General features: G+C 43.7%; 1 protein-coding gene across 1 annotated transcript in view; it reads left to right on the top strand.

The window, feature by feature from the left end:
* LOC129852992 (trichohyalin-like) overlaps window positions 1-14,863 on the top strand; it is a 39,036-nt gene that overhangs the window by 5,569 nt on the left and 18,604 nt on the right. The gene's annotated exons all lie outside the window — the stretch shown is intronic.

The following is a 14,863-nucleotide window of genomic DNA, read 5'->3' as shown; positions in this document are numbered from 1 at the left end:
TAATGATGATTTAAATAGTTTCACTTTCCACATCTGTCTACACCTGTACGATATCCTACCCTACCCTACCCTGCCCTGCCCTGCCCTGCCCTAACCTACCCTGCACACACACACACACACACACACACACACACACACACAACTCCTGAATACTCCAAACACAGCTAAAACACAACTCCTGAATACTCCAAACACACACACCACTAAATGTAAGTGATGGAGATGAGGGAGGTGAAGGTGAGGGAGAAAATGAGTTAGAAGGTGAGGTGTGGAATGAAGAAAAGAGTGAAGACGTTCAGGGTGAGAGGTGATGAGAAGGAAAGGATGAAGGAGGTGAGTGGAGAGGAGAGGAGGCTGGCGAGAGGTGAGGAGAGGGGACACGCGAAAGGTGAGGAGAGGGGACAGGTGAGAGGTGAGGAGAGGGGACAGGTGAGAGGTGAGGAGAGGGCACAGGCGAGAAGTGTTGAGCGGGGGCAGGTGAGAAGTGTTGAGCGGGGGCAGGTGAGAGGTGAGGAGAGGGCACAGGTGAGAGGTGAGGAGAGGGCACAGGTGAGAGGTGAGGAGAGGGGGCAGGTGAGAGGTGAGGAGAGGGGGCAGGTGAGAGGTGAGGAGAGGGCACAGGTGAGAGGTGAGGAGAGGAGAGGGGACAGGTGAGAGGTGAGGAGAGGGGACAGGCGATAAGTGAGGAGAGAGCACAGGTGAGAGGTGAGGAGAGGGGACAGGTGAGAAGTGTGGAGAGGGGGCAGGTGAGAGATGAGGCAATAGGATTGCCTGTAAATGGACAGAAACAACCACACACAAAGGTTATAACTATCAAGTAGTTCAAATGTAGTCTGATACAAACATCAAATATATTATTATTAAGTATTGTCATGCTAGTGACCTGTACATCCTCCACAGACAACCACAATACATACAGTGTTGTGGACTCCCTAATGTCATGGTCCTCCAATGACCCATTAATGGTGCTCTTCAGGGTTGTGAAGCCCGCTGCTGCCTGGAGGGTAAAAACCTCACTCCAGGCATCATCCTCCCCCACAAACTCAAACAACATCTATATAACAAAAGACCAACATTAACAATTGTAATTCATCCTGAAATGTACATTAATAGTAGTGAGTTTATCAACAAGTAAAGTAATGATTTACCTGAATGGATTCAGAGAGCAGGAATCTCCTAATCCGCTCCATCCTGGTATTTGATCTTAAAGGGCCCTCCATCAGGCTGCTCTGGATGAGAGACCCCCCTCTGTCTTCTCTCCTCTATTGACTACAATATGCATTACTGTCAGTGTTGAGTTATAAATATATTTATACCACAGCATTGTTGATTTCTAGAATGGGCATTAAAACCAGTTCAGAAAGAAAACAGCATGTAGAAATACATTTAACCATTTATTTAGTAATGAATAATGCCTTGGTGATATAGGCTCTGCTCATTCAGGGAGGCTCACTGCCCAAACAAAGTGAAGGGGACCAAGGTCTCATACCTTTTAAAGGGTTAATAAATGGTGTTATGATAAACTGTAAGGTCTCCTCTTCTAGGAGACCTCTGTGTGTGTATTAACACCTGTTCTGAGTGTTGTGCCCTTCAGACACTATCAGAAGGTAGAAACCAGTCTACGTTCATACTCCTCCTGTCTGGACCCCACCTGTCTATCTGAGGTTCTGACAATACGACTGGTTGTCTGAGAACACAAGGCTGCAGCAGGCCTGATGAAAACAGACACCTGTCAGAAGATGCTTGGACTCGTTCATCTTGTTATGACCCGATACTGGTGATGAAAGGTCAAGTTTCAGTCAACCCCACTTCTGAGATTTTAATTGCTGATAAGATAGACCTGATCATCTGTTGAAGAAATTGATGAACAAAAGCGTCAATATAAAATAGCCTACAGCAGTGAGTGTGGGAAGCTATACCAAAGCCCCCGTCAGGAACCCAGAACCTAACAGGTGGAGTCTGGGGTGGTTCTGGGAGCAAGAAGCCAGTGCATAGTAGCAGTAGCAGCAAGCAGCAGCAGAGTTTCTGCAGATAAATGTGTGCTTTAGTATTATTGTCTTTGGTAACTGTAGTATTAGCAGGATAAACGCCTCCTTTCTGTACATTACCTTGGTAAAATGAACTCCACAAAGGGACTCGGCTCCACCTTGTCCCGCTGCGTCGTCCATTATCTCCAAGGTAATGTACGGAACGTCTGCGTTTATCTCTTACATAATATACAGATGATATCAACTTGGTGAAATCCCTTACCTTCCTCCGCCTGCTCTCCCACTCCTCAAAACGGCAACGTTTAATCTCCTGTGGCAAATAATAAGTATTGAATTCATCTGTTTTGTGTATGAAAAAGTAAGTGTTTCCTGTTGGAATGCCGATGATGTGTGATCTGAACAGATTTACTCAGCTATATTATATACATACTTTCTCCTGGTCTGCAGCCAGAGAGAGATGGTAGCCTCGTCTTGGAGACGTCGTATCTCCTGCGTTTCCACTAGAGACTGAAATCAATACAGGTACAGTAATAAATAAAGCCATTCTGATTGTACAATGAGAATCCTAGAACTAATAATATACTTTATAATTTGATGATAAATTTGTAAGTCGCTCTGGATAAGAGCGTCTGCTAAATGACTTAAATGTAAATGAAAATGTAATGATAAAAGTGGAAAAGGTCATTTATTGTTCCAAACCTCTAGTGTCATTGAAGTTTGTGGTGAGTCAACAGGGAGGCCTGTCTCCATAGGTGGGGTCTCTATCTCCGTAGGTGGAGTCTCTGTCTCCAGAGGTGGAGTCTCTGTCTCCAGAGGTGGAGTCTCTGTCTCCAGAGGTGGAGTCTCTGTCTCCAGGGGTGGAGTCTCTGTCTCCAGGGGTGGAGTCTCTGTCTCCAGGGGTGGAGTCTCTGTCTCCAGGGGTGGAGTCTCTGTCTCCAGGGGTGGAGTCTCTGTCTCCAGGGGTGGAGTCTCTGTCTCCAGGGGTGGAGTCTCTGTCTCCAGGGGTGGAGTCTCTGTCTCCAGGGGTGGAGTCTCTGTCTCCAGGGGTGGAGTCTCTGTCTCCAGGGGTGGAGTCTCTGTCTCCAGGGGTGGAGTCTCTGTCTCCAGGGGTGGAGTCTCTGTCTCCAGGGGTGGAGTCTCTGTCTCCAGGGGTGGAGTCTCTGTCTCCAGGGGTGGAGTCTCTGTCTCCAGGGGTGGAGTCTCTGTCTCCAGGGGTGGAGTCTCTGTCTCCATGGGTGGAGTCTCTGTCTCCATGGGTGGAGTCTCTGTCTCCAGAGGTGGAGTCTCTGTCTCCAGAGGTGGAGTCTCTGTCTCCGTAGGTGGAGTCTGTCTCCGTAGGTGGAGTCTCTGTCTCCGTAGGTGGAGTCTCTGTCTCCGTAGGTGGAGTCTCTGTCTCCGTAGGTGGAGTCTCTGTCTCTGAGGTTCTGTCCTCCCTTACAGTTTCCTTTAACATTAAAATACAAGAAATCACCAGTTGATCAATTACTTTATAACGTTTGTATACAGAGGGAAATTCAGTTCATTTTCAAATTAATTCATTCCAGTTTCTTTTAGAATTAAATCATTACCTCTGACATTCATCACATGACATAATCCATCTCAATCTACCTCCCCATTCCTAACACATAAACTATCAAACACCTTCAATCTTAAGTACAGGGCAGACCTCCATAGTCCAGCTGATTTGATTGCTGCTGGACACATGCTGTCCAGCTGTAGGAGAACGAGCCTCCTTCTGTCTGTCTTAAAGGCCTCTACATTTGGATTCATCTGAGGGAATGTTTCCCCCAAAACCTTCAAGAAGCTGCTCTCCTCCTGACCATAGTGCAACTTGATCTGCCTCACAGGAGACTCTAAAGATACTGAGATATGGAAACATTATTTCAATCTAATGAAAATCATCCTAATCTAAAACAGGGAAACGGTCCATGATCTTTAAATCAGTAAAATAACCTTCAATAAGTCTATGTTAAATCACAAGATAGATTCACACCTAGCTTACTTACAAAACAAGCACTGTGGACCGCACTGTGTCCTCGTGTACTGCAGGGATAAAGGGAAAATGTACCTCTCCTGTTCAGCTGCTGGATGTTAGGCTCAGCGATCAGACAAACCCTCATAGTTATCAGCCTGCTTCTCCTGGGTTGCCGCCTTTGGATTCCAGCATTATTCCGTCTCCTGAACGACTGAAATCTGACATGTGCAAACGTTATAAAAGTTACAATAATGACAATCAGCCTAATCGACGGCGCCCAGACTCACACACCCCACGGTAGCTGTTGCTATCGTTAGCTAGCTAACGTTAGTTTGTTCAGTCCAGTCCAACAACGCTTCATGTTCAAGCGATATTTGAAGAAAACAACATCATAACACAACATAATATCAATAGAAAGGCCTCGTTTACTGGAACGGACAAACTGTAAAATAACAAACGATAACATAGCTAGCTAGATAGACTAATAATAGACAGGCCTCGTTTACTGGAACGGACAAACTGTAAAATAACAAACGATAACATAGCTAGCTAGATAGACTAATAATAGACAGGCCTAGTTTACTGGAACGGACATACTGTAAAATAACAAACGATAACATAGCTAGCTAGATAGACTAATAATAGACAGGCCTAGTTTACTGGAACGGACATACTGTAAAATAACACACGATAACATAGCTAGCTAGATAGGCTAATTACATTTGACATTTTAGTCATTTAGCAGACGCTCTCATCCAGAGCGACTTACAGTAGAGTGCATACATTTTATTACATTTTACATACTGAGACAAGGATATCCCTACCGGCCAAACCCTCCCTAACCACGCTATGCCAATTGTGCGCCTCCCGGCCGCGGCCGGCTGCGACAGAGCCTGGGCGCGAACCCAGCCCAGCCTGGGCGCGAACCCAGAGACTCTGGTGGCGCAGCTAGCACTGTGATGCAGTGCCCTAGACCACTGCGCCACCCGGGAGGTTTCTAATAATAGACAGGCCTAGTTTACTGGGACAGACAAACTGTAAAATAACAAACGATAACATAGCTAGCTAGATAGGCTAATAATAGACAGGCCTAGTTTACTGGAACGGACATACTGTAAAATAACAAACGATAACATAGCTAGCTAGATAGACTAACAATATACAGACCTAGTTTACTGGAACAGACATACTGTAAAATAACACACGATAACATAGCTAGCTAGATAGACTAATAATAGACAGGGGAGCGTTACGTGTTAACGTTACTAGGTAGTTGTACCGGTTAATGTTGACTTTTGCCAGGTATTACCTAACCTACCAGAATGAATCCTACCTTTGAACCACCTGATCCTCCTGGGCTGGTTGTAAAGGTGGTTGCACTTGGCTGGTAAAACTTAAAAAGCGGTCTCGTGTTTTCAAGTTTCGACATGATTTAGTTGTTTGTTGGTGATGATGAATGAGATGTTTCTCATATAGCTGGCTTCACATCAGCCTTATTTGTGATTGGCCAACATTTGCATATAGTTTACATGGTGTTATTTGACGTGTATCTTTTTGAAACGCAAAGACCCAAACGGCCTTCCATAGTGCACCTCAATACATGTCAGACATGCTTTTAAGTTATGTACCCAGTATGTCCCTCAGGTCCTCTGGCACTGGCCTTTTAACTATCCTGAAGCCTCGAACCAAGTGGCATGGATAGAGCCTTTAGTTATTATGCCCCCAGCCTCTGGAATAGCCTGCCAGAGGACCTGAGGAGGCCCCAAACTGGCCTTTTAACTTCTTCTTAATAGGGGGCGCTATTTTCACTTTGGGAAAGAAATCGTGCCCAAATTAAACGGCCTCGTACTCTGTTCTAGATCATACAATATACATATTATTATTACTATTGGATAGAAAACACTCTGAAGTTTCTAAAACTGTTTGAATTATATCTGTGAGTAAAACCGAACTCATTTGGCAGCAAACTTCCAAACAGGAAGTGAAAATTCTGAAAATGGGGCTCTGTGTCAGGGCCTCCCTATTGAATTGCCTTATATTTATGGATCTGTATGCACTTCATACGCCTTCCACTAGATGTCAACAGGCAGTAGAATGTTGAATGGGGTGTCTAGCTTGATGTGAGACCGAATGAAAGCTTTTGGAGTGACAGGTCCGCCCTATTGGCAGTATTCAACTGCGCACCAGGGAACCCCACATTGTCTTCTGAAATGCGTTAGGTATACACGACGAAATGCTCCGGCTCGGACTTTATTGGATACATATGAGAAAAACATCATAAAGATGGATTTTCAACCGAGTTTGACCAGTTTATTCGACGTTTATTGTGAATTTTGAATTTTTCGTTCCATGCGCCAAGTGTTCTTGGACATGTGCGCTCCACATGGCTAGCCAAAGTTGCTAATTTGACAGAAGAAATGGACATTCTAAAGCAAAACAACGATTTATTCTGGAACTTGGACTCCTTGCACTACATTCCGATGGAAGATCATCAAAGGTAAGAGATGATGATGTTATTTCGTATTTTTGTGGTTTATGTTGGCTCCAACAAGGCGGAGAATTGGTGGGCGCTGTCTCACAATATTGCATGCTGTACGTTGTACTAAAGTTATTTTTTTTTAAATCTAACACAGCGGTTGCATTAAGAACCAGTGTATCTTTCATTTGCTGTACAACATGTATTTTTTAGTAAAGTTTATGATGAGTTTTTTGGTTAGATTACGTGACTGTCCAAAATTTATCCGGACAATTTGGTGCATTATGGCTACGTATTCACAATGTAAAACCACGATTTGTAGCTCTAAATATGCACATTTTCGAACAAAACATAAATGTATTGTATAACATGATGTTATAAGACTGTCATCTGATGAAGTTGTTCAAAGGTTAGTGATTAATTTTATCTCTATTTGTGGGTTTTGTGAAAGCTATGTTGGCGGTGAAAAAATGGCGTTGTGTGTTTGGCTATTGTGGTGAGCTAATATAAATATATATTGTGTTTTCGCTGTAAAACATTTTAAAACTCGGAAATGATGGCTGGATTCACAAGATGTTTATCTTTCATTTGCTGTATTGGACTTGTGATTTCATGAAATTATATTATATGATATCCCTGTGGCGCTAGGCTATGCTAGTCAGCTTTTTTGATGAGGAGGATCCCGGATCCGGGAGGGTGAATCGGCAGAGGTTTTAACTATCCTGAAGCCGAGGACCAAGAGGCATGGAGAGGCAGCCTTTAGTTATTATGCCCCCAGCCTCTGGAATAGCCTGCCAGAGAACCTGATGAGGCCTGAAACTGTGGACATATTTAAAAGTGATCTTAAAACACACCTTTTCAGCTTTACTTTTCCTTATTGTGCTTTTTTAGTCTTTTAGTTTAATATTGTTATTCTTTTGTTTCTTGTGTAAATATTTCAGGTTTTATTTTCAGTTTTTTCCTGTGAAGTGCATTGTGTTGCATTCATGTCGTCAATGTGCTGTGTAAATAAAGCTTGACTTGATGTATTACTCTGTTCCAGAATAAATGGCCTTTGGAATGACCCAGGTCCTTTCCTCCACTGCAGCCAGGTCCTTTCCTCCACTGCAGCCAGGTCCTTTCCTCCACTGCAGCCAGGTCCTTTCCTCCACTGCAGCCAGGTCCTTTCCTCCACTGCAGCCAGGTCTGTTCCTCCACTGCAGCCAGGTCCTTTCCTCCACTGCAGCCATGTCCTTCCCTCCACTGCAGCCAGGTCCTTTCCTCCACTGCAGCCAGGTCCGTTCCTCCACTGCAGCCAGGTCCTTTCCTCCACTGCAGCCATGTCCTTCCCTCCACTGCAGCCAGGTCCGTTCCTCCACTGCAGCCAGGTCCTTCCCTCCACTGCAGCCAGGTCCTTTCCTCCACTGCAGCCAGGTCCTTTCCTCCACTGCAGCCAGGTCCTTTCCTCCACTGCAGCCAGGTCCTTTCCTCCACTGCAGCCAGGTCCTTTCCTCCACTGCAGCCAGGTCCTTTCCTCCACTGCAGCCAGGTCCTTTCCTCCACTGCAGCCAGGTCCTTTCCTCCACTGCAGCCAGGTCCTTTCCTCCACTGCAGCCAGGTCCTTTCCTCCAGGCTTTGTGGCTTGGAAAGGGTAGTGACTATTCATACATTCATCTAATAACCAAAAAGACGGGGTTTTGGAAAAGTAGGTACTTTAGTAAAAACACCCCCATCTAGTGGATGTATGGTGTCATTAAAATGAGTAGGAAATCAATATTCAAGACAAAGGCTGGAGGAACATATTGTTACTATAAAGTAATGAAGACACAATGGAGGGGATTTGTTTTCACATGGATTTATAACTTATTACTTCAGAAGAAAACTATTGATATCCAGAAAATAGAAATTAATGTATTATCAGGGAACAATCTTTGCAAAATAAGGCAACTGATATGTTATTAACTTGAAGTATGAAATAAGGTATAAGGTATGAAATAATGTATAAAATAATTGGAATGTTAATGACATCTCCATGCGTCCATCTTCGGGGGGGTCAGAGGTCATACCTGTATGCCATTTTGGGGTATATTGATGAGACAGAATGGGCAGCATTGGGATGTGTTTTATTATCACATCGTACCATAGATGATAACTACAACAAACTCCCCACAGAACAAGGAGACACATTGGAAAAGTTTCATAGAGTCATCATGGATTCAGTGTAAAATCAGTCACAACAACCTATTTTCAAATTGGCCGCCATTCATTTCAATGTGGAGGAACTGAATATATTTCTCAGGGCATAAATTAATAAATAATTGGTTTAATAAGACTAATAAAGACTGAACATGTGTGTTACTGTGAGGAAAGATGTCCCAGTATATGTATTTAGTAAAATATTACCAGAGCGTCTGCTAAATTACTAAAATGTAAATGTAATAATGGTAGAAATATGACAAAACACCAAAAATAATGTCTGAAGTTAAGACGGACTGAGGAGATCTGATAGGTTTCCTTCTATGAGATAATATCAGTCATTTAACATGACCTTTATCAATTATGAAGCCTTTATGTGCTTTATGTGCAGAAATGATTAAAGAAATCACAAAATGTGACGTTAGCTGATGAAGATTATCTCATAGAACAAAGTGGATAACATTTCCTCAGCCTGTATTTACCAAATAACTCATTTTCGGCGATAATTTAAAAAAAAAATACAAAAACGCCATTCATTACCCCATAGGCTGTCGAACGAATCATGGCGGAGTTAGTACCTAGAAAAATATGCCGTTACTATTTCTCTCTATAGCTGGAACAGTATCGGCGCCATTTTATATATTGACTACGTCCGTCCTAGCTCGCTCATTAATGTCTTAATCGAAATTACGGATTGCCTCTTATCCGCTTGTCGTCCCCTTATGCCATAGTTTGATCAAGTATATTATGGAAGCGCAAATGTGCTTATAATTGGAATGTTTGATAAACTTGGGAATGGAATTCAAAACACAGCGCTGTGAAAACAATGATGAAGTTTGAGTTTGGGAAACACTGAGATCCTCTGCATCAATGTAGCCTAGTCAGATGTCTATTATTAGTTATAATGTGGAATTACAATGCAACAATGTAGCCTAGTCAGATGTATATTATTAGTTACAATGTGGAAATACAATGCAACAATGTAGCCTAGTCAGATGTCTATTATTAGTTATAATGTGGAAATACAATGCAACAATGTAGCCAAGTCAGATGTCTATTATTAGTTATAATGTGGAATTACAATGCAACAATGTTGTCACGCCCTGACCTTAGAGAGCCTTTTAATGTCTCTATTTGGTTTGGTCAGGGTGTGATTTGGGGTGGGCATTCTAGGTTTCGTTTTCTATGATTTTGTGTTTCTATGTTTTGGCCGGGTATGGTTCTCAATCGGGGACAGCTGTCTATCGTTGTCTCTGATAGGGAACCATACTTAGGTAGCCCTTTTCCCTCCTTTCTGTGTGGGAAGTTGTCTTTGTTTGTTGGCAATATAGCCTTAAGCTTGTTTTTGTATTGTTTATTGTTTTTGTCTGCGTCATCCAAAATAAAAAGGAATATGTACGCTCTCCACGCTGCACCTTGGTCCAGTTCTTTCAACAGCCGTGACAAATGAAGCCTAGTCATGTCTATTATTAGGTATAATGTGGAAATACAATGCAACAATGTAACACAACTAAAAGATCTAAAGATACTGTGTGTTTAAAATGCCGAACTTCCACATGTTCAATGCTAAATGGATCAATATGCTGAAATGGATGACTGTGTCTTTAAAGCATTAATGGAGGTCTAAAGGGGCATTGCGTTTAACAATCAAATCTTCAACTGTGTCCTCGTAAATTAAAAGTGAATGATGGAGGATGAAATCCCAAATAAGACCCCACTGGAGAGGACAGAGGAGCATTTGAAATTCACCCTACCCAGCCCTGAAAGGCCAACTTGGAGAGTGTACACACACAATTAATTAAATAAAAGTCCTTCTAGTTGATGGAGGAATTATTGAAGCTGTGAATGAGGGTCTTGAAGCTTTGATGCTGAACATTTCAGAATGTTCATGAATCCGTACTAGAGCTAGTCACAGAGGAGGAACAGGAACATGACTTTCAGAATGCTCATGAATCTGTCCTAGAGCTGGTCACAGAGGAGGAACAGGAACATGACTTTCAGAATGCTCATGAATCTGTACTAGAGCCGGTCACAGAGGAGGAACAGGAACATGACTTTCAGAATGCTCATGAATCTGTACTAGAGCTAGTCACAGAGGAGGAACAGGGAAATGACTTTCAGAATGTTCATGAATCCGTACTAGAGCTGGTCACAGAGGAGGAACAGGGAAATGACTTTCAGAATGCTCATGAATCTGTACTAGAGCTAGTCACAGAGGAGGAACAGGAAAATGACTTTCAGAATGTTCATGAATCTGTCCTAGAGCTAGTCACAGAGGAGGAACAGGGAAATGACTTTCAGAATGCTCATGAATCTGTACTAGAGCTAGTCACAGAGGAGGAACAGGGAAATGACTTTCAGAATGCTCATGAATCTGTACTAGAGCTAGTCACAGAGGAGGAACAGGAAAATGACTTTCAGAATGCTCATGAATCTGTACTAGAGCTAGTCACAGAGGAGGAACAGGAAAATAAGAGCATTAACTATTATCAACCAAGAATGAGGACTTATGAACATTTCCTGAAAGAGGTGGAAATATGGAAAAATGCTGAAGTTGAGCCACAAACGCTCATTCAACCACATCACAGCATTTCTAATGTGTCAAAAATATCAAGAAAACAAAGTATTCTAAGGCTGCATCATCCTCAGTGTCCTCTGCATGCCTAAAAGCTGAGGCAGAATGAGCAGCTCTACTCGCTCGCCAAGCATCATTACAGGACAAGCATGCATTGGAACTGGAGAAAGCTCAACTGAATGTTAGAATGGAAAAAATGGAACTGGAAACGGACATAGCAGCATATAATGCCAGACTGAAGGTCCTGGAGAGTGTTGAGTCAACTTCTCAATCCCATGCCGTGGCAGCCCACTTACTAAACCAACAAGATGGAATGAAGTCCTGTTTTGAGAACTAGGAACCTGAGGTCTATGAGGAATGTGAACCATCACCTGTTGAGTTTGCTGCATTAGGTGCAGTTCCAAAGACCCCACTACAAAGGGTTTTACAACAACTGACAACAAAGCCATGAAAACCTATTCAGAAAACAGTCATAAACCACACCCCTCAGCAGTCAACAGCAAGGTCTAGCAATCAACACAGAATCAACACTGAGGCTATCAGCCACAATACCAGCCATGATAACCTCTCTACTGTTATGCAAAGGCAGAATGAAATTACTGACCTCCTTGTACTACAGCACAAACAGGCCGTACTCCCTGTTATGGAGATATCTATGTTTGACGGTGATCCTCTAAACTTCAGGTCATTCATGCGTGCATTTGAGCATGGCATAGAAGAGAAGACCAGCAGCCACCAGGATAGGCTCTATTACCTGGAACAGTACACCTCTGGTCAGCAGTCACCAGGATAGGCTCTATTACCTGGAACAGTACACCTCTGGTCAGCAGTCACCAGGATAGGCTATATTACCTGGAACAGTACACCTCTGGTCAGCAGTCACCAGGATAGGCTCTATCACCTGGAACAGTACACCTCTGGTCAGCCCAAGGATCTGGTCTGTAGTTGTCTACATATGGAAGCCAGAAGAGGCAACGCAGAGGCTAAGAGGTTGTTAAAGGAACACTTTGGCAATGAAATCAAAGTCACCACTGCTTACATGGAAAAAGGAACTGGACAAACATCAAACCAGATGATGGAAAGGGACTGGGTGGTTATGCACTCTATCTTAGAGGTTGCTGTAACGCTATGCACTCTATCTTAGAGGTTGCTGTAACGCTATGCACTCTATCTTAGAGGTTGCTGTAACGCTATGCAAGACCTACAGAACATGGAAGAGCTTAATCTTCCCTCCAACATAAAGTTGATCATGTCAAAACTTCCCTACAAAAGACACCTGAGAGCCCAGTTCAGTGACCTGGTGACGTTCATGGAAAAACAGGCCAAAATATTGCAGGGTCTGTTTTATGGAGATATTCAACATCCCCTGTCCAACAAAAGGTTTAAAAAAAAAAAAACAGCAGCAGACTCTAAACAGCAGCTCAAGGCCGAGAGTAGGGGAAGCAGCTTTGACACTGCAGTAGATGTAGTGTCAGATTGCGACTCTGAAAAACCTTTAAAAGACAAACATTCAAAGTAAAGAGACCAGGCACCTACCCTTCTGATGCTCCCAGTAGTAAAGAGACCAGACACCTGCCCTTCTGATGCTCCCAGTAGTAAAGAGACCAGACACCTGCCCTTCTGATGCTCCCAGTAGTAAAGAGACCAGACACCTGCCCTTCTGATGCTCCCAGTAGTAAAGAGACCAGTCACCTGCCCTTCTGATGCTCCCAGTAGTAAAGAGACCAGACACCTGCCCTTCTGATGCTCCCAGTAGTAAAGAGACCAGACACCTGCCCTTCTGATGCTCCCAGTAGTAAAGAGACCAGACACCTGCCCTTCTGATGCTCCCAGTAGTAAAGAGACCAGACACCTGCCCTTCTGATGCTCCCAGTAGTAAAGAGACCAGACACCTGCCCTTCTGATGCTCCCAGTAGTAAAGAGACCAGACACCTGCCCTTCTGATGCTCCCAGTAGTAAAGAGACCAGACACCTGCCCTTTTGATGCTCCCAGTAGTAAAGAGACCAGACACCTGCCCTTCTGATGCTCCCAGTAGTAAAGAGACCAGACACCTGCCCTTCTGATGCTCCCAGTAGTAAAGAAACCAGACACCTGCCCTTCTGATGCTCCCAGTAGTAAAGAGACCAGACACCTGCCCTTCTGATGCTCCCAGTAGTAAAGAGACCAGACACCTGCCCTTCTGATGATCCCAGTAGTAAAGAGACCAGACACCTGCCCTTCTGATGCTCCCGCCCTTCTGATGCTCCCAGGATCTTGTGTATTTGTGCTGTTGGGCATTTATTGGTCGACTACCAACAGGTGAAGGTACAGCCACACAAATCCAAGGTTGAGTTTCTAAGATCAAGAGGTGTTTGTTTTGGCTGTTTGATGAGAGAACACTTAAGCAAAGAATGTAAAAGAAAGTTGACCTGTCAGAGCTTTCAAAGAAAGCACCCCACTATCCTGCACATTGAAGGAAGAAAGAGAAGTAGACCTCTGAAGGAGGATATGAGGGGTGTAGCAGTAAAGTGGGAGGAGACTGTCAGCAGTGCTCTTGTGTCACTGGAAGCTGGTGAAGATACCGAGGTCTGTGCAGATGGTGCACTTGTGCCAGTTCAAGTAAAGCTAGTAAATAGAAGCCAGTCTGTGTTAAGCTATGTGTTTCTTGATTCTGGTAGTTCAGCAACATTTTGTACAGAGAGACTCATGATGCAGCTGAAAGCTAAAGCCAGTGAGACTGATATTCTGCTACACACAATGGAGCAGGAGAGTCCTACCAGGAGCTTTGAGATATCTGGATTAGAGAATGGCAACATGGAAAGAGACATTTCTTTCATTTTCAAAGGTCTACACCCAGAATAAGATCCCTGTGACGAGAGAACATTGCCACTCAGAAAGATCTCAAAAGGTGGCTATACCTGAAAGGGGTTCAGTTGAAGGAGATTGATGCCGATGTTGAACTCCTGATTGGCATAAATGCTCCAAAGGCAATGGAACCCTGGCAAATCATAAATAGCCAAGGCAACGGACCGTATGCAGTGAAAACACACTTTGGACGGGTGATGAACGGTCCTCTTAACACTTGTACCATGGCAGAAGAATCTGGGCATCCTAAGGTGATGGCCAATCGTATCTCAATGGCCGACCTGGGTGTTCTTCTTGTAAATCAGTACAACCGTGACTTCCCTGAGAGAGAGTATGAAGAGAAAAGTGAGATGTCAGCTGAGGATTGTAAGTTTATGGAGATGGTGTCAAGCTCCGTAACCCTCAAAGACAGGTCACTACTACTTACCGTTGCCCTTTCACAACAAAGATGTAGTCCTGCCAAACAACCGTGACATGGCAGAGCAGTGGGCTCTAAATATTATCAGGAAGTTCAAGAAGGACGAAGGTTAATCTGCAGAGTACAAAGGCTTAATGGAAGAGGTAATAACAAAAGGTTAGGCTGAGAAGGTACCACAAGAACAGCTCCTCAGAGAGAAAGGCAAGGTATGGTACATACCACACCATGGCGTTCACCATAAGAACAGCTCCTCAGAGAGAAAGGCAAGGTATGGTACATACCACACCATGGCGTTCACCATAAGAACAGCTCCTCAGAGAGAAAGGTAAGGTATGGTACATACCACACCATGGTGTTCACCATAAGAACAGCTCCTCAGAGAGAAAGGCAAGGTATGGTACATACCACACC

Source organism: Salvelinus fontinalis, chromosome 4, assembly GCF_029448725.1.
Source record: "Salvelinus fontinalis isolate EN_2023a chromosome 4, ASM2944872v1, whole genome shotgun sequence".
Lineage (NCBI taxonomy): Eukaryota > Metazoa > Chordata > Actinopteri > Salmoniformes > Salmonidae > Salvelinus > Salvelinus fontinalis.
The sequence above is the reverse complement of the archived record's forward strand: the minus strand, read 5'-3'. Positions and strand labels throughout refer to the sequence as shown.